This window comes from Protomyctophum parallelum (assembly GCF_964188405.1).
Source record: "Protomyctophum parallelum genome assembly, chromosome: 12".
NCBI lineage: Eukaryota > Metazoa > Chordata > Actinopteri > Myctophiformes > Myctophidae > Protomyctophum > Protomyctophum parallelum.
In genome coordinates this window covers 49,361,780-49,388,464 of record NC_139712.1, presented here as the reverse complement: position 1 = coordinate 49,388,464, position 26,685 = coordinate 49,361,780, and the positions used below count along the sequence as shown (strand labels likewise).

The 26,685-nt window shown below is 43.2% G+C and overlaps 1 protein-coding gene across 1 annotated transcript in view; it reads right to left on the bottom strand.

Annotated features, from left to right (window-relative positions):
* The window catches only part of LOC310868008 (enhancer of polycomb homolog 1-like), a 63,147-nt gene extending 60,209 nt beyond the window's left edge, over nucleotides 1-2,938 (bottom strand). Inside the window, exons 1-2 of the mRNA XM_083778210.1 lie at nucleotides 2,670-2,938; nucleotides 714-853 (exon numbers count right to left, since the gene is read on the bottom strand). The gene's annotated coding sequence lies outside the window, so the exon portion shown is untranslated. The remainder of the gene's footprint in view (nucleotides 1-713; nucleotides 854-2,669) is intronic.
* Between the last annotated feature and the right edge of the window lie 23,747 nt (nucleotides 2,939-26,685).

Genomic DNA, 26,685 nt, shown 5'->3' with positions numbered 1-26,685 from the left:
GCGCAGGAGACCGAGGTTTGAATCCAGGGTAGAACACTGTCAGGTATGTTACAGAGGGCAGCATTTAAAAGAAACATGAATTTCAGGCCATAGCCGGGGAGCCACAGGCCCAAAAGCTCAACGGTTAAGGATTAACCTGTCATGCCGTACTTTTTTATGTTTTCTCTATTCACTTGGGCATTAAGGTCCACAGAATGAGAGGCCTGCTCTGCCAAAAACATCGCGAATAAAAGTTATGGACATTTTTGTATACCACACCATAGACAACCAATATAAGGCAAAATGTCCCAAATGTCATCATTCTTTAAGTAGCATGTGACAATTGTGACATGTCAAACTAGGGGGTTTTCATGATCCTGAATCCATTCCAAGCATTTGTTTAGCACGAAAAACACTCCTTGGCATAAAATCTGCCATAGCCGTCATCACAAATGTGATGAGGTCAGCTAATTTGGGAAATGTTGCCTTATATTGGTTAATGGTTGACTATGGTGGTATACAAAAATGTCCATAACTTTTTTATAGACAAATAGAATAGAATAGAAAAAACACAAATAAAAAGTACGGCATGACATCACAGGTCGCGTCCAATTTTGAGCCTGTGGCTCCCCGGCTACCATGTTTACTCTATGTTTGGATGGGAGGTCACAGGGAACACTCCTGCCGGATGAGGCAATAAGAAACAACAATAAAATAAGATATGTGCAAATAACCTGTGAGGAATCGGATAGGTGACAGCTGCTGCCATGGGAACCAGCAATTAATCCAAGTAAGGTATGGGTAGTCCATGTCCATCATCCACAGGGGAGCAACAGGGCCTTCACTGTAGTGCACTGCACAGGTCTGGTTAGCCCTACAAGCAGAACCCAATGCTAATGAAGTTTCTGACATTTTTGACGACTCAGAGCATTGGGTCCTATTCCAACTCCACCCTGCCATCGGGTACGCACACATATAAATTAACGTAAACACCTTCGGATAACTCCTTCTGCGCTCTTTGAGGACTTTTTTTCCTTTGAGGGCTTCTGAATCTGTGAACTATAAGTACCTATACATACCGCTGCGAATATCTCCTGTGGCGCGGAAGCCGTTAAGTATTTTTAATCTTTGTTTGACCGATTTGGTCGCTTTGATTCTTCTTTTCCTTCCTTGTTTATTGACACCTCATTGTACCGCCTATCTGGCTAGCTAGTGGCGCTATAGCTATGACAGAGCAGATCAGAGGCAGGGACGTAGCCGGCACAAGCCAACCGCACATCGGGAGGCGGTACAATAAACGGCAAATAAACAAGAAGAATCCAAGCTTCCAAATCGGTCAAACATAGATTAAAAATACTTAACGGCTTCCACGCCACAGGAGATATTCGCAGCGGTATGTATAGGTACTTATAGTTCACAAATTCAGAATAACTCAAACAAAAAAAGGCAGTCAAACGCCGCAGATACGATGTTACCGAGCATATTTATGTCCGCGTTCCAAAATTCCCATACGAAAATATAGATACGCACAGGGACCCTACATAAAGTGACATCCACATTTCAGAAAAGCTTTATGGAGGGTTCCGAGAGGGGCTAAGGTCTGGTTAGGAACACAGTCACCTGTCACTGTGACAAAAAAGGGACATATAAACAAAACAAACATTACTAATGCAATCTGTACATTGTATAAAAGCACAGGCCCATTTTCATGTGGCATAGTAGTCTGATTCAGACTCTCTGAATACAGCAAAGCCAATGAGAGACATTACTCACATTTATTCTATGTATGTAAGTCTGTGTGCAAGTACTTTTCGCAACAACATTCATCACACGAGCACGATCAAGGCAAACAGTAGCCTACATAAATGGAATAAAATTACAGCAAAGACACACACAACCGAGGAAAAAAAGAACATGGACGAAAACAACAATTAAGGAGCTAACGTTAATGGAAAACGAACACCAATGTCTAACCAGCAGGCTACGCTTTCTCTTGTAGATTCAACGCGACAGCCCGTGGATTTGTCTTGTTGTACACAGCTGTTTGTTTGTCAAGGGAACAGCGCCACCGAATTCAGTTGTATGACGTTAGCCATTTATTTAGCCCTATGGTACACCGACATAGGTGACCCATTGAATTGTGAGACGAGGTCGCTGCTGCAAATAATGCGAGCTATAAGCTGACAACAATATTATAGCATTATAGCATAAGAGAGTAGCACTTGTGATTGTGGAAAATGAAATTCTTTCTGACCTCCTGTTAGTAACAGGAGGTCAGGTCAGTCTAGTTTTTTTTTAATGTTCGCCCACATTCTAGCCCCTCTCGGAACCCTACATAAAGCTTTTCTGAAATTTTGATGAGTTTTGTGTCGTCAAACAGTCAGAAACTTCAGTACCATTCATTGGGTTCTGCTTGGAGGGCTACCCACATTCCAGACAGAACATTTGCACCAAACTAAGCAAACAGCGACAACGTCTAGGGCGACACAGAATTCAATATGTCGCCGATTGCGATGTAACAGTTGACCCTGCGCCATTAGCTATGACAGCTAACACTTTTACAGACACAAAAGCAGAAACAGTTTAATCTAACCAATCACACAACAACAACACGAACTTTATCAAGAAGTTAACCAGTGCGGATGTCGACTCCCTGGAAGGAATGAACGGAGAGAAAGTTGAGTGGCAACTTATACCTGATGGCTGCCTGCTGCTCCAACCCGCTGGGGATGAGGATGGCACTTGATCTTCGTCTGGCTGTCATTGCTAGCTTTTGCTAAAGGGCTGCTTAGCTCCCTTTGAGACGCTTCCGAGGAAAACGCTTTCCGATTTTGCTTTTAAAGTACGATGAACTCGCCCGAGAGTGCCACATCCTTCAACGCGTAGAGGTTAATGTGTTTACCGGGTAGAAAGTCGCACAAGGCTGAGAAGGCTCGATAACGTTTACATTACTTCTTACAAATACGTTAAAAAAAAATGCTTCAAACTGACCACCAAGCAGATACTTCGCAGACGGCTTGTGATTGGACAATGAAAGCCACCAATCACCTGCGGAGATGAGCTCGATGGTCCCCTCCCACCCGAATCAACTCTATGACCCGAACCCGTTTATTAATGAATTAAATCATCATCATCAATTCATCATCATCATCATCATCATTCCTGAGGCACAGGAAATAAACAGATGTTAATTCGGATCATCTGATATGTGTCTGACTGCACAAAGCAAGTTTGTACATTTTTACATCATCACTGTTCTATATCACTAAAAAGAGAATATACATACTGAACTAAAACGACTTAATTAACTAAACCTGACTTAATGAACTGTTTTTACACTTTGCAACCAAATGTAAAATGAATAAATAACGGGGACATAAATTGCGCAAAATACTGTTAAACATGACGGCAGCAGTGTAAGTGTACCCCGGCTGATAAAAGGATGAGCTCTCGCTGATGATTTAGAATGTTTAATTCCAGAAACACCGTAAGAACTATAGGTGGAAAACACACACACAAACGGTACACAAATGTTACATATATGGCTTCTGACGAAGACAATATTAACAAACCATACAGTAGCAAATCTGAATACTGTACTATATGAAAATCAAAAAGTCACAAATACATCGATAACTACTATTGCTCAGCAGTCAGCATGAACTGTTTTTATATCAAATTGACAATCCTTTGAGTGCAAAACATGAATTACTGTATCATGAATTATCTTAATGACAAAACCTTTACATTTTATCCTTTTCAACCAATAATGGAATGTTTGTTATTGTATCTGTACTGTATAATTATAGCAATAACAAGCAAGGCTAATATTATTTGTATAACACATTTTCCTTTGGCAAACATGAAATGTACCTTTTAATCTATCAACTGTAAATATGAATTACCTATCTAAATCAAAGTATTTATATAATTATTTATCAACGTTACTGAGGCTTCACAAAAAGGGTTCAAAATAGACAGGCAGAATCACGTAAAAGAGATTGCATACAAAGCAACAAAATAAACGCTAAACTCTACTCATCTACTTGACCACTTCCTTCCTGTTTCTACAGTATGAATATATGCTATATGCAAATATGCCATAACGTGGTTATTATTAGTTGCTTTGGAATGTACCTGCCATGAGGTCATAATAACGCAGATCACATCGATATATATAGCGCGATATGTACTTGTTTTAGATACAGGATTGATATATAATATATATAATTATTTCGGGCCTTTAGAGGGCAGCAACGGACCATCTTGGGGCTTCACTTTCGGGTCGAGTGGCCTTCCCCTTTTGGCGAGAAGACTTCACTTTCCGGGGCGAGTTCTCTCGGACAACCCGCCCCGGAAAGTGAAGACTTCTCGATCAAAGGGGAAGGCCACTCGCCCAAAGGTGAAGTCCACTCGCCGAGGCGAGTAGTCCGGTATTCGTAGGCTACTGCGCAATGCGGCATTTGGCCTGGGTCCTTATTGGTAGGTTAATATCCACAGTTTCTCTGTAGGGTCCGCAATTAACCTAATGTTCAAGCTTCACACTCCATACTCCAATACAAATGAAACTATTTGAATAAAGGTTGTACACATCAGTGAAATTAACCTCTGGGGAAAATCCCTAATTGAGAGTGTAGGCCTAGCAAGCGCAGCGCAGATCATATAGGCTGCATGGCACTATACCCTACCATCTCTCTATAGTGGGGCACCGACGATCTACAAGCTCACAACGCGCTGCATGTGGACGCAACACTTGGAGCTTGTAGATCTACGGCTTGCCCTCCGTGACAATTACCTAAACATGAGAGAGATATGCCATATATGCGCACGCACGATCATTCCATTCACACCTCTCTCTCTCTCTCTCTCTCTCTTTCCTCATAGCATTTGGCTGCCCTGAGACCAGCATTCAATTGCTGCCCTCAGGGCAGCAATTTAACCTTGGTGTTTGTATATAGCCTCGGTCCCAGGCTTACTTAGCTGCGAAAAGAAAAGCCTGGTCACAACCTAAGGCAGAGAAGCATAAAGAAAAGCCTGGTCACAACCTAAGGCAGAGAAGCATAAAGAAAAGCCTGGTCACAACCTAAGGCAGAGAAGCATAAAGAAAAGCCTGGTCACAACGTAAGGCAGAGAAGCATAAAGAAAAGCCTGGTCACAACCTAAGGCAGAGAAGCATAAAGAAAAGCCTGGTCACAACCTAAGGCAGAGAAGCATAAAGAAAAGCCTGGTCACAACCTAAGGCAGAGAAGCATAAAGAAAAGCCTGGTCACAACCTAAGGCAGAGAAGCATAAAGAAAAGCCTGGTCACAACCTAAGGCAGAGAAGCATAAAGTAAAGCCTGGTCACAACCTAAGGCAGAGAAGCTATCGGCGGTTGTATCCTCCGGAACAGCCGTCAAATGTATTTCCCCTGGAGATACGATATTTTCCCGACCAATCACAACACTTGTTTCATTCGCGGAGAATGTAAACTGATTTGTAAAGCATCAACGATTTCACTTCCGCTAAAATCCCGCAACTTCCGCTGATAGTCTTTTCAGCTTAGGTCTTGCCCAGGGTGGTGTTTGTATAGCATTTAGGCTGCCCTGAGAGCATTCAAATGCTGCCCTGAGAGCATTCAAATGCTGCCCTGAGAGCATTCAAATGCTGCCCTGAGAGCAGCAATTTAACATGGTTGTATGTATAAAAAAACCCGTATATTTTTAAAACAAAGAAATACAGCCGATCATCAGGCGTTGTAACTTTATATAATGCCAATTACTTCCATGAGAGGGGGAGAGGACTGCTTTAGCAGACATTTTGAGGGTCCAATGGAGTTAAGAAAGAGGTTTTGTCCAAAGCACTATTTACTACTTTCCATTGGTTAAATATTTTCGAAACAACACACAGACAGTAAAGGGTGTTCAATAGCACTGATTTATGCAAAAAACCTCAAATTGAGTTATGAGGAATGAGGTTTCCTCTCGACAGCAACAAAATAATAATATGGGTGTGGGTGTTACATTCTGCATTTTTATCCAAGCGCCCCGGCTATTTTTCTCAAGCGGGGTGTGTTCGGTTAAAACTTGCTGTTGCACACCGGGAGCGCACTCGCCTATTAGTTTGCATTGGTAGTGCGGTCAGTGTGCCTATATCAAACACACCCAGTGTGTCAGAGTGCAACACAACTCCCAACCGATAGGGGCGAGTAGTTGAAATATGGCGAAAGAAATATGTCTAAAAAAACTGCTTAGATAAAAATGCTTTTTATTAACCCATTCTGACCGGGCACCCATTTTGGTGTCAGCATCATGTTATGCTTTAGCTATTGAAAAATAGCAGATCTACAAGCTCATATTGCGCCACCGAGTGGCGCGATACGAGCTTGTAGGTCTGCTATTTTTGAAAAATTTAAGAACGACTGACATTTTTAGAATCTGATCTCAGGTCAGAATGGGTTAATCAGACCAGTGTGTGTCCAGTGGAAACCTCGTATGAATCTGATCTCAAGTCAGAATGGGTTAAATAACGCGGAATGCACAGGTGCTAATAGCCGTACTAGGAAAATTCTAACAACCGTGGATGAAATCTGAGAGTTCATGTACACGTTTGCTCTGTAAATGTATAGTGGTCTCAAAAACAGGCTGAAGTTTCGCCATGACGCTTGTGAAGTACAAGCGTCATGTGAACCATCCATCCATCCATCTTCAACCGCTTATCTGTAGTCGGGTCGCGGGGGCAACAGCTCCACCAGAGAGCTCCATTTCCCTCTCCAGAGCAACATTAGTAACTATCTCATCCTTGGTCTGCCCAGGGGTGTCCTCCCAGAGGGACGTGCCGCGAGGACCTCCCTAGGGAGACGCTCGAGAGGCATCCTAACCAGATGCCTGAACCACTTAAGCTTAAGATGAAGAAGCACAACTCTACAAAGGGAGATGCCAGCCTAACCTGACTCCGCCAGATCGGGCGGTATTGATTCACAAGTTCACAACACAGCCTCCATCTGGATTCACTCCCGCAGTAACGATGAACCGTCTCGGCTGCGGTTCGGACCAATCAGCGGCAGCTATGGGCAAAAGAGACCCCGCCTTCTTCAGCAATTGGGCTACAGAGATTCCAGATGGAAGTACGCTGTGAAACCTACTTGTGAAGCAAACGTCTTTGATCTAGCAGAGTCAGGTTAATGCCAGCCACCCGTCGAAGGAAACTCATGTGAATCATGGCTAGTTGTTCAAGTTGTTCAGCTATAGTTGTTCAACAACAGTCACATTAAGTAGGAGTAATTTATTCAATCCACTCACTGGCAAAACACGCTCAGTCACAAGAAGCAATAGCAACAGTGCTTCCAAGCACGTGGCTGCCTGGTGCCCAACTGCCCATCCACCCTCCCTCCCCTTCTCCTTCCATAGCCTTGTTGCGAGGCAGGGTTGCCTCTACCTAGGCTACTCCCCTTTCTTCAGAATCACTGGGATGGGCGAGACTGTGATATTCACACAGCCCAACATTTTCCACAGGACAAAGATGAGAGGGAATGTATGCAGCATGGCGGAAGAGGCATATGGAGTCATTTTCTCTGGTTCACCAAATGCACTGCAACCACTGTTCGAGTCAGAGCCTGTCCTGTGACACAGGGAGAGGGGAGAGGGGGCTCCTTTGGTTAGAGAGTAAAGCTATGATTAATTTTGCTTTTACTAAACTCCCCCCAGCAAGGTCATCAGCAGCCATCGGTTGGGCAGAAAATGAAACCCAAATATCCATTTAGATTTGAGAGTCCTCCACTGTTTCACTGCGCTTACACGATCCGATCCAACGCACCAGTGAACATTTCCATTATACCCCTTCCTCTCCTAACCTGCTGTAAATTTAAGAGGTGCAAGGAAGTAACAGTACTCCACATTTTGGATTTCACTGTATGGTAAATTCAAAGGCCTTCCGATGAACCATGACAGCACCATGGGTGCACCAGAGGCAGGCCTTTTCTGTTAGCATAAAGCCATAAAAAGTAGCTTCTACTATGAGCCACACATGAAGTGAATCTAAAAGAGAGAACATGCCCTCATTTCTGTCATTATGTGGAATGACGACAGTACCCTTTCCTCTCCTCTAGAGGGCAGTGGTGGTGCATCTAATATTTCGACTTTGATTGAATGCTGGTGCATCATAATAATGGATCATGCAGGGCGTTCAAATAGGCTATTTGAACGCCCTGCATGATTAAAACTAAAGAGAGATGGCTATTTGAAATAGCCATCTCTCTTTTCCTTCTGAGACCTGAATAACAATATCTAACCATGTGCCAGCATAGATATGATCATTTTATTTTATAAGGGGGTTTATAAAAGACCACTCTATACAGACTAGCACAAAATAATGTTGAGTCTGGGTGGGAATATAATTGTACAACGTATAGTTAGATGCCTGTTGCTATGCGTTCCCAATGGTCATCGCTATGCAGTACAGTAGCCTACCTAATATGCATATAGTATACTTATGCTATGATGTCATGCAGTTATACGATGCAGGGAAGGAGATGACACTGGAGCAGCTCGGACATTTAAGCCTTTTTATTTTAACCCATTCTGACCTGAGATCAGATTCATACGAGGTTTCCGCCGGACACACACTGGTCTGATTAAACCCATTCTGACCTGAGATCAGATTAAAAAAATGTCAGTCGTTCTTCGATTTTTCAAAAAATAGCAGACCTACAAGCTCGTATCGCGCCACTCGGTGGCGCGATATGAGCTTGTAGATCTGCTATTTTTCAATAGCTAAAGCATAACATGATGCTGACACCAAAATGGGTGCCCGTTCAGAATGGGTTAGGGTGACTGACGCTTCAATGCCTAAGAAGACATCTATCCTCAGAGTCATGGCGCCAGTTATAGGATGTCTATATTGATGACATAGATAAACAGACAGACAGACAGACATGGCAAATTTGAAGTCAATCGGTTGGACGGTTCTTGAGATATGCAGGGAACAGACAAACATTTATAGATAGAAGAATAGCAAGTTAGGATCAAAGGAGAATGAGTCAGGTGTAATAATAACCTCCTTCCATCCTGTCAAAGCAATGGCATGCACTGCTGACAACAGTTCAGACAAAAGGATGCTCTTTCATTGTTGAGCTGAAAGAAAAGGTAAAACAAAGTTTGTGTGGGACAGAATGTTCTGTCAAACATTAAATTCCAATTGACAATGAATGGAGAATTTACGTCATATTATGACGTAAATTCATCCATTCATCTCCATTCATTGTCAATTGGAATTTAATGTTTGTGTAGGACAAAAATATATACGGTACTAATAGCTGAATATAGGGGGGGGCTAGCATCCCTAAAAAACAACGCTCATGAGATTTTGTTGGACAGGACACGAAACACATTTTGTGCTCCTTTGTTCCAAACAGCAGCCAATAACCAGACAAAGATTGACAGCCTTACAGTGAGTGAAAGGGCTGTGCACTGGCACCGTCCTCACTCCGTTCCAGTTCCTCTTTTTGAGTTTTCTCTGAAAGTGGGCAAGCTACTTACACCCATCGATGCCCGTGACTCATTTCCATAGCAACAGGAAAGACACACCAAGGCCAAAACCATGCAGCCAGACACTGACATGACCACCGTGATCGCAAACCACGCCAGGGCCTTGTCAGACAGGGAAAGAAAGCCGTTGAAAGCTGGTTACTGTTGAAAGCTGGTTACTGGATAGCAGGATCGGTCGATTCTTTCCTTTTACTGCTCCGTTGGGAAATACCTTTTATGTTATGAAGGAAAAGCACATCCATCTATCTTGAAATTCAGAAAACTGTTTGTGTGGGTGTTTGTCCCATAACTTGGGCACCATCTGACCAATTGACATACTTTGACTTTGTTTTAGTTTTTTAGTTTTTTTTTCTCTCGCTTTTTACCTCTTTTGTCTCCCAATTTAGTCATTATGCCAATTGATTCCTCCCCACACTTGTTTCCTTGTTGTCACTACTCTTGTTTACACTGCTTACCTGCCAGTAAGGAGTGTACAATTTTGTATTTTCGGCCCACTCTGCGTTTGAGTTTGTCATCCTTGTGGCGTTGACAGATCAGAGCATACATGAACCCTATGCACTGCTGTGCAGACAAGACTGAGACTGAATTCAAACGAGAAAGCAAAAGTTTGAAAGTTTGAAAGCAAGTTTGAAACAATGTCATGTGGTATGGTAGAAAAAGGCCCATCAGCCCAGTAGCATCTGGTTATTCCCCATATGAACTAACCACAGGGAGACAATTATCTGGACCAGCTCTAAGTGGGACTCCCCTGGATACGAGCAAAATATGTAAAAAATGTATTACAAAAATCCTAACTGCATTGGAAGTCTATCTTTTTAACCCATTCTGACCTGAGATCAGATTCAAAAAATCTCAGTCGCTCTTTGATTTTTCAAAAAATAGCAGACCTACAAGCTCGTATCGCGCCACTCGGTGGCGCGATATGAGCTTGTAGATCTGCTATTTTTCAATAGCTAAAGCATAACATGATGCCGACACCAAAATGGGTGCCCGGTCAGAATGGGTTAACAGGCACAGGAGAAATGACAGGAGACAGCTGACCAGGAGGCGGCAGAAGAGCCAGTCAGGCAATTAAGACTGTATAAGAAGAGTCCCTGGGTGTGGCTGAATGTTTAGTAGTAAAGGTGTAACGTGGTATATCATCTGAATTAGTGTGCTCCAGCTGTCCCAAATGAACAGCGCACACTCACTAAGGTTTGCAAGGATCTGCAACAACAGACCTTTTTATATATATATATATATATATATAATGATATACATATGTCAGTCTGTGACTTGTGTTATGTTTTTTGTGTACCCTGGTTTCATGGTTTTAGTTAGTTAGTGTTTTACGTTGTTACTGTGATGTTGTACTCTGTATTATTCCTTGTTTCTTAGTTGCAGTTTTGCTTTACACTGTGAACTGTTATTTTGTAGTCTTGTTTTGTGCCTTCCTGTCTGCCCCTGTAGTTCTGTTCCTGTCTTGTCTCACTAGTCCTGTGATTGCCAGTGTTTCCTCCTGTGTCTTATTAGTCTCCCAGCCAATCCCTGTGTTGATTTGTCAGTGGTGTTCACCTGTGTCTAGTTATCCCTTGTCTATAAGTTTGCCCTTGTGTGTTCAGTTCCTTGTTCTTTCGTAAAATGTTGTCAGTGGTTTTTTGTTCCTAGTGTTTTGCCTTGCTCTCCTCGTACTCCAGTGTATGTTCCTGATTTTGGTTAATAAACCCCCCTTGCATTCGACCTGCCTGTCCTCTGCCTTTGTCTGCACTTGGGTCCAACACCTGCCTGTCCTGAACCGTGACAACATAATCATCTTATTAGCCCAGTGTGATCATTTGTATGCAAGCATTATGTGTTGTATGGTTTCTAAATGCTAGGATCTCTTCGATGGATTACCTTTCTCATGCAGGATGCTCCCCGGGGGGGGGGGGGGACAACGACGACGACTCCTGTGTGTGTCTCTACTTATAGTGCTGAGTAACTGAGTGGATGGAAAATGGAAGGGCTTTGTTGCATCTATCTTCCTTCCTTCCTTTCTTTCTTTCTTGCAGCTACAATTAGTTATGGCATAGTGTGATAATATAGTTTTGCTGAATATTATGAATATATTATGTTATTGTGTGTCTATGCTTGAACACTTGACCCACATCATTATTAGTTGTATGTTGTGTTCCCAACAGAATACCACATGAAGTTCAGTTAATTCAATCAATGCCAACATGCAGACATGTTGTATAGATACTGTGGCTCATATCGCGCCACCGAGTGGCGCGATACGAGCTTGTAGGTCTGCTATTTTTGAAAAATCGAAGAGCGACTGACATTTTTAGAATCTGATCTCAGGTCAGAATGGGTTCATCAGACCAGTGTGTGTCCGGCGGAAACCTCGTATGAATCTGATCTCAGGTCAGGAAGTATTAAGAAACGAACATACATCCATAGCAATTTTTCAAAAATAGCAGACCTACAAGCTCGTATCGCGCCACTCGGTGGCGCGATATGAGCTTGTAGATCTGCTATTTTTCAATAGCTAAAGCATAACATGATGCCAACACCAAAATGGGTGCCCGGTCAGAATGGGTTAAAGCTCACCTAGCGAGTGAAGGGAGGTGGAAACACCTCGAGCACAGTCCTATAATATCCCAGAAAACGAGCTAATCATATAATCATCATCATTACTATCAGCTTAGTGATGCAAATACATGTGTACAATAGGCCTACTTTTGTACTTTTACTCAAATCAATTTTGAATTCCGGACTATTTCTTGTAACAGCGTATTTCTACATTGCAGTATTGATACTTTTACGTAACCACCACTACCACCACACCTGCTCACTGATTGTAATACCGGAGCACCTCCTTCCATGCTCACCTCTCCTTGGCCTGCGATAGCTACAGTACAGTACAGTACAGTACAGTGTACACTACTACAGTATGAAATGTTGGGGTTTCTAGAGCCCATGGTGACAGCTCACTGTTCTCCCAAACAGCCTCGGAGGTCAGCACCTGCAGATCAATAGCAAGAGTCAACCTCTTTAAACCCATTCTGAACAGGCACCCATTTTGGTGTCAGCATCATGTCATGCTTTAGCTATTGAAAAATAGCAGATCTACAAGCTCATAGCTTGTAGGTCTGCTATTTTTTAAAAATCGAAGAGCGACTGACATTTCTAGAATCTGATCTCAGGTCAGAATGGGTTAATCAGACCAGTGTGTGTCCAGTGGAAACCTCGTTATGAATCTGATCTCAGGTCAGAATGGGTTAAACTCAAGAGGTGTTGCCTCATAGTACGTACATAGAATCTGATCTCAGGTCAGAATGGGTTCATCAGACCAGTGTGTGTCCGGCGGAAACCTCGTATGAATCTGATCTCAGGTCAGGAAGTATTAAGAAACGAACATACATCCATAGCAATTTTTCAAAAATAGCAGACCTACAAGCTCGTATCGCGCCACTCGGTGGCGCGATACGAGCTTGTAGATCTGCTATTTTTCAATAGCTAAAGCATAACATGATGCTAACACCAAAATGGGTGCCCGGTCAGAATGGGTTAGACGAGGGAGATAATGCTTCACCTCAAAAAAGTGTGTGACATCCTCCTCGGTCATGGCAAATTGTGATCTGGATGTGTACATATCTGCTTCCAAGTGAAGTGAGCCACTGACAGATTGGGAGGGGGTGGGTAGAAAGAATAATTTGTTTTTTTCTTACAGCCCCATCATAGCCATCGACAGGCCCTCTGCATTTTGTGCGTTGCCAGAGGCTCGACTGAACCACCCAGTTGAATATGCACTGCATCAGCTACTCCGCCACCACTTTAATCAACCCGCCACAGTGGTCATATTTTAACTGGCATGGAAATGCAGGTTTGGTTTGGGTACCTGATACGATATTCTATGCTAAAATATATATATAGGCCTATGTATATTTAACATTTAGCTGACTTGCACATGCAGACTGACTTACAGCGAAACAACTGCAGAGGAAAAGCTGCAGCATAATACACCAACCAAACACAAACTTTTTTCAGCTTCGGTAATGCCTTTTCCATGTTCTGTTTGGGAGAAACTGCACCTTCAATAATTTCTAACTTTCCTGATCTGCCCAAGGCTTAATTGATTCTACCAGAAAAGATATTTGTTGTTGTTTTGAAGAGAGGCTGTATGGCTGAGGACTGTGAGGAGGTTAGGAGGTACAAACACCTCTATGCCTAAAGCCAAACAAACGTTTGGCTTTGTTTAGAGTAGGGAGGTCTTACCAGGTTTTAGCATCACTTCCCGCAGTTCCGGATGCTCAAAAAGTGTAAGGAATCAATAGTACGGTGTAAATTATTCAGAGCCAAACATTCGGAGACAAGGTTCCTCCTGTAGCCTCGGAAACCCAGACGTTTTTATTTCCAGGGAGGAAAAAAGGTTCCTGTGACCTATAGCATGAAACAGGAGCCAGTGCCATAGCAGTGTCAAGAACGAAGCAGGGCGAAGGTATAGAATGTTTTTTCTCTTTCATATGAAGCAGCTTGACGGATTGGTTAAAGGGACACTTCACCCTTTTTGCAAAAGAATATATGTTATTGACGTTTAGAAGCTTTAGAACACTTTCCTGGGGGTCTTTATGTGTGCAATATGTGGTTTTAGATATTTTAGATTGTACTACATTGACTACATGTTGTCTCAGTAAGACAGCTCTCCCCCTATCCACAAGGAGGAGCAGTGCACCAAAGAATTATGGGAATTGTAGTCCAGGAAGGTAGTGAGACCAGTGTCCATGACATCAGAGACAACAGGCTCACTGCTACAATCTAAAATATCTAAAACCACATATTACACACATAAAGACCCCCAGGAAAGTGATCTAAAGCTTCTAAACGTCATTAACATATATTTTTTTGCAAAAAGGGTGAAGTGTCCCTTTAAGCGAAGTGCCTTACAAAATTGAATTCACAACACGGAGGGTTACACGAGATGAGCATCACCACATAAACACAGACAGCAGACAGGCGGTAGAGGTGTAATAAGTATTTATGCACTCTTCACCCCTCTCCCTCTCCCTCTCCATCTCTGTCCTCGTCTCGGCCTCCCATCCTACAGCTCTTTCTCTCCCGTCACTCTCTCCCTGACAGGGAGCGGTCCCATTTCCATCCCCAGAGGTAAATATCCCATTCTGACCTGAGATCAGATTCATACGAGGTTTCCACTGGACACACACTGGTCTGATTAACCCATTCTGACCTGAGATCCGATTCTAAAAATGTCAGTCGCTCTTCGATTTTTCAAAAATAGCAGACCTACAAGCTCGTATCGCGCCACTCGGTGGCGCGATATGAGCTTGTAGATCTGCTATTTTTAAATAGCTAAAGCATAACATGATGCTGACACCAAAATGGGTGCCCGGTCAGAATGGGTTAGAGAAGGGGCTGGGTGATCAGACATCACCACAGCTCACAAGCCTCTATTTTCCGCCTTGGGCGGCCATAATAATGTAGCTCATACCCGTCTTAAAGCAATCCATGTCTAACTAGAAAAAGTGCCCTTCCGGGCACAGGTCTCCACCAGGTTATCCACAGATCCGTGCAGTTAGAGGTAAAAACTCTTTTCGGCCAGTTATAGCGCCACCTTGAGGCTGAGTTGAAATTGTTCATGTGGCATTTCGTCCTCGGCCTAGTGGGAATGTGGGTGCACAATTTCACGGAAATCACGCGATGTGTTCATGATTTGCAGCATTTTGTTTGAAACTGAGCACTCCTGTGAACTTTGGAAACCAATCTTAACCAATCAGGATGGAGTCTGATAAATCTGAAAGACCCGTTTCGTTGAATGGCTCTAGAGAGACTGTGTACCAATTTGCGCGATGTTTGGACAAAATCTGTAGGTGTACTGTGCAAAAACTTGTTTTGCACAAAGCGGCCTCCTGGTGGCGCTATAACAGGCCGTTCTGGAAAGTTTGGGGCAGAGGTTCATGGTTGGCATCCAGGGAGTGTGTGTGCAAAATATGGCATCGACCGGGTTAACGGTGGCCGAGATTAGCTGTTCACGGACACACGGACACACACACGGACACACACGCGGACGGACGGAGTGCAAAACATACTCTCCCCACATGCCTTCGGCCTGGTGGAGACAACTACAAGCAGCTTAATATAGTGAAACTGTCGTAATTCTAGAGCTAATGCGTGCAAATCGGAGCTGACCTCCAGGGATGCGTGCCTGTCAGATCACTGTTTGAAGAATTGCCCCCCTGAGTAAATATCAGGGAAAACATAACCTAGTTTTTAATATAAAAACTAGGTTAAATATGTAATCTGTGCAATATGTTGAATCTATGGAATATTGTTATGTGTGTTAAATAGAGCAGTGTTACTTCCACACTATGCTGCACCGCCAATTCCACTGATTGATTGATTGATTGAAATATTTATTAACAGTTTGTAGAATTTACAGTACATTTTAAGCACAAACTCAATACAAAGACTGTTAACTGTGAGTGGACGACCCAATTAAGCATTACACTTGTTTACAACAGGGTCCACATTGTTCAATTCATCAAAAATATGATACTGATATGATACTGATATGCCCGTATGGAGATATCTGTATCTATCAGTCCTTGTCTCTTTCATGACCATATGATGATCTCTCTTTATCTGTCAGTCATTGTCGCTTTTAGTCCCATATCGAGATCTCTGATGTCATCATCCCCATGTATATATGGGAATGCCCCCTTTTGTGGTCATATATGAACATTTGGGCACAGTTTGTGCAATTTCCTGTTTAACCCATTCTGAACGGGCACCCATTTTGGTGTCAGCATCATGTCATGCTTTAGCTATTTAAAAATAGCAGATCTACAAGCTCATATCGCGCCACCGAGTGGCGCGATACGAGCTTGTAGGTCTGCTATTTTTGAAAAAAATCGAAGAACGACTGACATTTTTAGAATCTGATCTCAGGTCAGAATGGGTTCATCAGACCAGTGTGTGTCCGGCGGAAACCTCGTATGAATCTGATCTCAGGTCAGAATGGGGGCCGGCGGGGGCTATAGAGGCTGTCCACCTCATGAACAGCTCTCAGCGGGTAAATGGGGCTGGGCAAGGTCTCAGGTTCCAACTCCCATATTTTAGATTTTCCCTCCCGGACCCCCGTGGCGTTTAAGAGGTTAATTAACTCCTATTTTAATGTGTGTATGTGTGTGTGTGTGTGTATGTGTGTGTGTGTGTGTGTGTGTGTGTGTGTGTGTGTGTGTGTGTGTGTGTGTGTGTGTGTGTGTGTGTGTGTGTGTGTGTGTGACAATAGGCCTATAAAATACGGCATAATCAACTATTCTCTCCTCCTGCTTCCTCCAACAAATTCTCACTAAGACTAACAAACAATGTATTGTGAACCCATTCCCTACTGACAGCAGGTGTGAAGGGGTAAATACTGATATAAGATTTCCTGTGAAAACATACCCCCTCTCTTCCCGCTTGCTATAGTGTGGGTTGTAAAGGTTATAGAGGAGGCAAAGTAAATACAAATAAAATGACAATATAGTTTAAAGAAATTAATTTTGTGATCAGGGTGACATTATGCCATCAGTTAACTCGGGCAAGCGGATACGGGCGTCTTTTTATGGTTTTATAAAGCTGCCGTCGTCATTATTTAGTTATTATCACTGCTGCCTTGTCTGAAGGAAGCCAAACAATACCTGTACAAAGATGACGTTTCTTTACAGTATATTAACTATCTATCTACAAGCTCGTATCGCGCCACCGAGTGGCGCGATACGAGCTTGTAGGTCTGCTATTTTTGAAAAATCGAAGAACGACTGACATTTTTTAAAATCTGATCTCAGGTCAGAATGGGTTAATCAGACCAGTGTGTGTCCAGTGGAAACCTCGTATGAATCTGATCTCAGGTCAGAATGGGTTAACATTCACTGCCAGCCACTGCCAGGCTCTTATACCGTTTACAGGAGGATCTCTTGTAACGCTTGGCGAAGAACAAGGTGACCACAATAATCCTCTCAGTTCTCCTTTCATGGAGGTCAACATTGATTGACTCGGATGTATAGATCAAAATCTCCAGATACGGAAATAGCCGGATCTGAACCTATATATAGCGGAAACCGGATACAGTGTTTCAGAGGCGGGACAAGAGCGAGTACTCAATTAAATGGCGATAAAACAATAACTCGTTACTCATAAATAACGTCCCCATACCCGTCACCTCATGATTGATGCCCCTTACAAGCATGCCCTGCATGGTAAACAAGGAACGGATGGCATGAACTGTCTTAGAAATCCTGTTGCTCTCCCCCATGCAGCGCCATATGAAAGTTGCTACTCCTGGAACCTTCGTGTAAAGTTGCCCGAACGGCCAAGGCTCCAAGAATCGACAGTCCAAGAATGTAGATCTTTTTTGGTATTTTATTTACCTCTGACGTGTAATTCCTAACTATACACTCACTAAACTGGACTAAAATAGACAAATGACGAAGAGTATTTCAGCATCAAAAACCTCCGACGATCGGAGGGAAAAACACGCAGGCAGAGAGATGTGAACTGAAGTGTAGCGTTGTATTTATTGCAATTAGTCAGACCGAGACAAACACAGAGGGCTTCCCGCGGCCCTTGAGTTGAGCCGCGAGCCCAGAGCACACCTGACCGTACGGTCAGGCTGCCCCAACAAGCCTCCCTCTTTCACTTACAAAGTCACATTTTATACAGTTCCATCAAATAGGTGTTTTACACTTTTGCATATCAACAGTGGGGGATTGCATATATAGTGACATCTGATTTTAATCAACGGCCCTCTTGGTGGAGCATGCTAATTCCTGTCACACCCGGCAGAGCCAGGCCACTTACTATGCACAGACTGAAATGTTGATTCCCACAGTGACTTTAGCCTAGGTAGAATTATGCGTCCAGATACGACACCTCAAAACACAAAGTGTGCAGGCAAAAATAATACTTCCCGAAATAAGACTGACAATACACTTTCAAATAACCGAAAGTAAGAAAACACTTGACCACTCAACTAAGGAAAAACAACAAACCAAGAACTTAAGAAACTGAAAACAGGCTATGCCTTCCTGGCCCTGGCAGCTCTCCCCTGGAGTTGTCTCCTTTGTTAGTATCAAGCTAAACTGATTCCCCTACCAAACATTTCCACAAGCCTCCCTTATATACCAGGTGAGACCCCACCCACAATGATTAGTAATTGGACCAATCTACTCAAACAAGGTAAACCATGACCCATGAGTTAGACCAACTATACAATTACACATTTAGAGTCTGAATGTTTTCCAAGGCATCACATCAAACACAACACAACTATGATAGCATTAGGCAACACAGATAAGTAGTACAGTATATGACGCTACACATAGCCACACCTCCAAGGAGCTTAATGACAGTCAATTAATGGAAGCAGCTGTGCAGTGTGCGTTTGTAATGTTCAGTTTCACATTGTGGAGTCTTCTAGTGTCTATAGGGCACGGGTTGCCCCGTGACACTTCGTTTTAAAACATTTTCATCGTTTAGCTGCTGTAGTTTTGGTATAGGATGCCCAAATTTGACACGCATTGTTACATTTTACAAGCATTACAAAGTGCTTGTAAATGTACTCTCCACTGATGTTTTGGGAGAGAGAGAGAGATGAGGTGTGTGGGCTCGGGGTGACAGATGCATTTATACTTAGTGAACTTGCCAGTGCGTGACACCACGTCCTAAGGTGGTTTAACCCATTCTGAACGGGCACCCATTTTGGTGTCAGCATCATGTTATGCTTTAGCTATTTAAAAATAGCAGATCTACAAGCTCATATCGCGCCACCGAGTGGCGCGATACGAGCTTGTAGGTCTGCTATTTTTTGAAAAATCGAAGAGCGACTGACATTTTTAGAATCTGATCTCAGGTCAGAATGGGTTCATCATCAGACCAGTGTGTGTCCGACGGAAACCTCGTATGAATCTGATCTCAGGTCAGAGTGGTTTAAAAGCAAATTGGATTTCAATCCGTCCCCGGGCGTGCCTCTGGCACATTAGTGCAGTTCCTTATGGTCAGCCAAATGAGTTTGTAGGCTTTAGACGGAGATTTTTAAAACTATATATTTTTGGAAACCTTATAGCCTAATGAATCAGAAAATGTTTGTTGCCATTTTTTTCGAGGTCGGTAAAGCGGCCATCTTGGAACTTTAAAAATGGCTACTTTCAAAACGAATTTCTCAATATCTCGCCTACTAAATGACCTAAAATCAAGATTGCAGTGGTTAAATCTACATTTTTGGGGGCAAGGAATCCAATGGAGCCGACTACATTGTAAATGAGACATGTATGGGTGGGTATTTTGCATTTTTACATGATCAAATGGTATTATTCTGGTAATCTGGATATGTATATCTTCCAAACAATGGAATATTTCACAAACACTTTATCACATCTCTCAAAAGACAGGAGACAACTTGAATCAAGACAAAGGGACCTTTAATCAAGAACTTAACAAAAAAATCACACCTGTGTGAAGTGAGGGGCGCTCTTGTCATCGTACATCATCATGACGTAGTACACTATGACATCATCAGACACTATGGCGTAAAATTCTCAATTCAGGACAAAGTTTGTGAACATACACTAAAAGCTGGACCTAGGAGGGGATAGTGCCCCTCAAAAATCCAACATATCCCATAATATCTGTACATTGAACGTTCAATGAACTCTAACAAACATGTCCAACATAATATCCATCAAAATATAATATAAATATAAAAAACATAACAAAATGTACAATCTCTCATTGTCTGTTGTTGTTGAAAAACACAGGCTGTTGAGTCTACATAAGCTAATCTCCATCATTTTCATTGTCATCACTGTCACTTGCATATGTGATATCACGACAGTCTTCCTCATTCTGGCAGTCAGAGCTACACTGACAGAGTTCTGTGCAGGGGAGCCCGACTGAATTGCACGAACATCTGTGTGAAGAGCAGTCTGCTTTACACTGACATCTGACCATCTCAATGATGGATTCTGGTGCAGGGAGGAGCTCAGTTGTGACTGGTTTCAGCTGGCCGTCCTTGTCTTTGTGGTAGCCGTTCTGTAGTGGGTCAAGGAACACTTGCTGAGCGATGTCAGCCTGACCCCACACGCTGGCCTGGATATGGGCCCTTAGGACATGCTGCTTGAGGGCACCAAGTGTGGGTGGAAGCTTCTCACTTTCTGCCATGTGTTTGCAGAAAAGATGCCACCTCAGTTCAGGGATATTGTCGATTTTGATCCCTTTCGGAGAGTATGCAGTGCAAACAAACGTCGCTAATCGAGAATGAAGATCCTCTGTCACTTTCCTAGTCTGTGAAAGCATTTGAAGAGCCTTAACGGCATAGTCATCTGCTTTTAGGTAGATGCTCAGCCAGGTAGCTTTGCCTATTCTAGAAAAGCGCCCTGTGTTGTCTGCTCCTGTAAATGCATGAAACGCTGGCAAAGCTTTTGCTCGATCTGCACCAAGAGCATTCCATATTGGCTTCACTTCCAAAATCCCAGATACCATGGAAACAGACGTATTTTGCAGCAGGATTTCATAATTTGCAACAACCAACACAAGTACATCTGTGTCCGGGGAGAAGAACATGAGCTGTGCACTGGAAAGGTTGCGACGTGAAGCCAGAACTGCATGGTGGATTAACAAGGTGTCTGCTTCTTCGTGGTTGTTGCCTTCAAAGTGCAATCCACTGTTGCTCTCAGTGTGACCTGCAGCAGAAGCGATGACAAGCTTGGGGGACTCTTGGCTGTATTCAATGGTCTTTGATGCCAGATACTCTGTCAGATCCGCTTTTGTTTGGTCATGTGAAAGTAAGCGGCTCATTGGAATGTTCTTGATGCTTGTGTCGTCCCTGATTTGATGATTTGATTGGATGGGATGGTGGTTGTCCAAAAGCTGACAAAGAAGCCACCAACAGTAGTCACAGTAAAAGATTTAAGTGTATGGTTCTACGGTAGACTGATGTCCCTAACCAGAGACTACGATGAGGTGATTCTGGTTTTTGATACCTACAAGGCTGATTCTTTGAAGCACATCACAAGAGAGAAAAGAAAAAAAGGAAAGGATCCAATTCAATATCAAATCAGGGACGACACAAGCCTCAAGAACATTCCACTGAGCCGCTTACTTTCACATGACCAAACAAAAGCGGATCTGACAGAGTATCTGGCATCAAAGACCATTGAATACAGCCAAGAGTCCCCCAAGCTTGTCATCGCTTCTGCTGCAGGTCACACTGAGAGCAACAGTGGATTGTACTTTGAAGGCAACAACCACGAAGAAGCAGACACCAGCGTTTCATGCATTTACAGGAGCAGACAACACAGGGCGCTTTTCTAGAATAGGCAAAGCTACCTGGCTGAGCATCTACCTAAAAGCAGATGACTATGCCGTTAAGGCTCTTCAAATGCTTTCACAGACTAGGAAAGTGACAGAGGATCTTCATTCTCGATTAGCGACGTTTGTTTGCACTGCATACTCTCCGAAAGGGATCAAAATCGACAATATCCCTGAACTGAGGTGGCATCTTTTCTGCAAACACATGGCAGAAAGTGAGAAGCTTCCACCCACACTTGGTGCCCTCAAGCAGCATGTCCTAAGGGCCCATATCCAGGCCAGCGTGTGGGGTCAGGCTGACATCGCTCAGCAAGTGTTCCTTGACCCACTACAGAACGGCTACCACAAAGACAAGGACGGCCAGCTGAAACCAGTCACAACTGAGCTCCTCCCTGCACCAGAATCCATCATTGAGATGGTCAGATGTCAGTGTAAAGCAGACTGCTCTTCACACAGATGTTCGTGCAATTCAGTCGGGCTCCCCTGCACAGAACTCTGTCAGTGTAGCTCTGACTGCCAGAATGAGGAAGACTGTCGTGATATCACATATGCAAGTGACAGTGATGACAATGAAAATGATGGAGATTAGCTTATGTAGACTCAACAGCCTGTGTTTTTCAACAACAACAGACAATGAGAGATTGTACATTTTGTTATGTTTTTTATATTTATATTATATTTTGATGGATATTATGTTGGACATGTTTGTTAGAGTTCATTGAACGTTCAATGTACAGATATTATGGGATATGTTGGATTTTTGAGGGGCACTATCCCCTCCTAGGTCCAGCTTTTAGTGTATGTTCACAAACTTTGTCCTGAATTGAGAATTTTACGCCATAGTGTCTGATGATGTCATAGTGTACTACGTCATGATGATGTACGATGACAAGAGCGCCCCTCACTTCACACAGGTGTGATTTCTTTGTTAAGTTCTTGATTAAAGGTCCCTTTGTCTTGATTCAAGTTGTCTCCTGTCTTTTGAGAGATGTGATAAAGTGTTTGTGAAATATTCCATTGTTTGGAAGATATACATATCCAGATTACCAGAATAATACCATTTGACCATGTAAAAATGCAAAATACCCACCCATACATGTCTCATTTACAATGTAGTCGGCTCCATTGGATTCCTTGCCCCCAAAAATGTAGATTTAAAGGTATATTCAGTGATTTCACTTAATTCAAATATCACTTATTTTTTTGTTTTGTTGTGATAGTCCTCCCTACTATAGAGTGTGCTGGCCATATAAGGAGTTCCTCCCTGTCCCCAGTTAACCCCTGGGGACAGGTTTCGTTTTTGACTCTCTATCCTGATTGGACGAAAGGCTGGGTCCCACAGCCAAAAACGAAACCTAAGGTTTTTTGAGTGAAATCACTGAATATACCTTTAACCACTGCAATCTTGATTTTAGGTCATTTAGTAGGCGAGATATTGAGAAATTCGTTTTTGAAAGTAGCCATTTTTAAAGTTCCAAGATGGCCGCTTTACCGACCTCGAAAAAAATGGCAACAAACCTTTTCTGATTCGTTAGGCTATAAGGTTTCCAAAAATATATAGTTTTAAAAATCTCCGTCTAAAGCCTACAAAATTACATAAGGAACCGGACTACATTGAATATCTGAATGCCCCAGACGTGTTTTAACCCATTCTGACCTGAGATCAGATTCTAAAAGTGTCTTCGATTTTTCAAAAATAGCAGACCTACAAGCTCGTATCGCGCCACTCGGTGGCGCGATATGAGCTTGTAGATCTGCTATTTTTCAATAGCTAAAGCATAACGTGACGCCGACACCAAAATGGGTGCCCGGTCAGAATGGGATAATGCGATGTGTAAATGCAGTATAGTATAGGCGTGTTTTAATGCAGTATAGTATAGGCGTGTTTTAATGCAGTATAGTATAGGCCTATACCTGCAGTAAGATGCCTGAGGACGCATCCGCTGGGTGACAACAGACTGCTGGGCGAGCGCTGGCGCTTTGGAATGGGGGGGGTCAGATCAACATATCCGTCTGGGTGACAGCAGACTGCTGGGCGAGTGCTGGCGCTTTGGCATGGGTGTATAAGATCTTAATTTTCGGGCCTGTTGAGAACTCTATAGTTTACGCCGGCTGCCGGGCGTGGCTGCACTAATAACTTTGGGGCAGGCCTGTATAGAGTTTAAATGGACAGGTATCAGTCAAAAGGGAGACATCAAAGAGGAAGGCTGGATGGGGAAGGATCAACATATGGAATGTCAGAACAGGTCAGCTCCATTTGAGGTTTGAGGTCAGATGTAGAGTTGCTGTCCAATATTGATGACATCATGGGATCTCCAAATATGGGCTTAATGTTGATGACATCGGGCCCTATAATGATGTCACGTGATGTAACATGCTCTCTCACCTGGGGTACATCCCTAATGATGTCACGTGATGTCACATGCTCTCTCACCTAACCCACCACGACCAACCAACACACTGACGGGAAATGCACGATTCCATAGTTATAACTGCGACCTTCGGTAGTACTGCTCGAAAAGTAGCACATATAGCCTACATCAAGTAGAAGCTGCTTGGTGTTTTTTTGACCATAAGATGAGAAACTAGAAAAAGTGCCCTTCTGGGCACAGGTCTCCACCAGGATGAGCAGATGTGAAGAATAGTGGGAATGTGGGTGCACAATTTCACGGAAATCACGCGATGTGTTCATGATTTGCAGCATTTTGTTTGAAACTGAGCACTCCTGTGAACTTTGGAAGCCAATCTTAACCAATCAGGATGGAGTCTGAGAAATCTGAAAGACTGGTTTCGTTGAATGGCTCTAGAGAGACTGTGTACCAATTTGCGTGATGTTTGGACAAAATCTGTAGGTGTACTGTGCAAAAACTTGTTTTGCACAAAGCGGCCTCCTGGTGGCGCTATAACAGGCCGTTCTGGAAAGTTTGGGGCAGAAGTTCATCGTTGGCATCCAGGGAGTGTGTGTGCAAAATTTGGCATCGACCGGGTTAACGGTGGCCGAGATTAGCTGCTCACGGACACACGGACGGACACACACACACACACACGGACGGACACACACACGGACGGACGGACGGACGGAGTGCAAAACATACTCTCCCCCCATGCCTTCGGCCTGGTGGAGACAATGGTGGAGACAATTACAGTATCAACAACATGTCAATGTCGGTGAACTGACACCCCACAGCACATCACATCTTGCATCAGGGAAACCAGGTCTCCCTCCTCAGCCCCTCCACGGAATTCAGGTTTCTGGAGATCCTTTTGCGTGCCAACTCAGTGAACCTATTGGAGTTGATGGAGCCCCAGGATGCAGTGGTAGATGAAGAGAGGGGAGCATATGGTGCTGGAGCCTCTCACATGGACGCTGGATCATTATCCTCCAATGTGCTGCTGATTTCATCTTATCGTCTTATCCACAGATGCACCAAATCCAAGAAAGGGAGATAGTGAGAATACATGCGTGCGTGTGTGCGTACAATACATACATAGTACATACTTATAGTCATACATACGTACGTGTGTGTGTGTGTGTGTGTGTGTGTGTGTGTGTGTGTGTGTGTGTGTGTGTGTGTGTGTGTGTGTGTGTGTGTGTGTGTGTGTGTGTGTGTGTGTGTGTGTGTGTGTGTGTGTGAACGTATTATGGCCTTGGGATATAACTGTCAACATATTGTCCTTGTATTTGGAAGTCTGGGCCATGTCCATAAACTTGTGCTCAGGGGTCTGCAATTGGGTGGATTGTTAAAAACAAATGCAAAAAAGCTGGCTAAAAATACTGTTCTGTCTCAGCTACTATGGGCAGTCTGTCTATCTGGAGAAGGCGTTGTTTCATTTATCCCTAGGTGGCTTAAAAAACCCAAAACAAACATCCTGTCTATAGTAGTGTCAAGTAATAGTATGTCAACAATGTGCTATATATATAAAAATGTTTTCTTCTTTTCCCTCTGTGTGTTAAGCAGCATGTGCAGCAGCTATATCTGGTTGGACCATATAATGTATAACCTAATTCTGATCAGTGTTTGGGTCTGTAGTATTACGCCTCTTGTGCAGATCCAAATAAAAGAATTCAAATGTGTGTGTGTGTGTGTGTGTGTGTGTGTGTGTGTGTGTGTGTGTGTGTGTGTGTGTGTGTGTGTGTGTGTGTGTGTGTGTGTGTGTGCGTGCGTGCGTGCGTGCGTGCGAGTGGCCTGCTGGTGGTTTGCAGTAGGCTAGGAGCAGGGACGGTGGACACTGTCCGCAGACCATGGCGGTCCACAGGCCCATAAAAACAAACGAACATTTGTTTACTTGGGGGGCGACTGTGATCTGGACTGTGCGATCTCACACTATCTCACTACTGTTTTTTCTGTTCTGATGTTAATAATAATTAACATCCACAGCCACAACAAACTTGTTATTTTGCATTCTCTATCAGCAGCGGATCAAGGACATCACCGCATAAAATTCGGCACAGGCTGTCAAAACAACAAGAACAACTAAAGATTGTTCTTTTAATTTCACCACTCCAAAACTATGCCAGATGGTATGTTTATGTGACCAGGTCCCGGAGCTAAAATGGACATTCTTAATTTATTTAAAATAAATTAATGAATAAATAAATAAACTTTTGATTTTGATTACAAAATGTCAAAACATCCAGTTTCATTACAATAATTTGTATACCCACCCGCATGCTTTCAGACAAAATAAATGATCTAAAAATAAACAAAGGGCGAATCCCCTCACCCCCTAATCCCCCCTAACCATTTCATTAAATCCTCTCAAAGTCTCTCACTGCATGAGTTTGTTTGTATGAGATTTGCAATTTGGTTTGCAGAGGCAAATAACCACAAGGTGTTATTTCCGGTACTACAAGC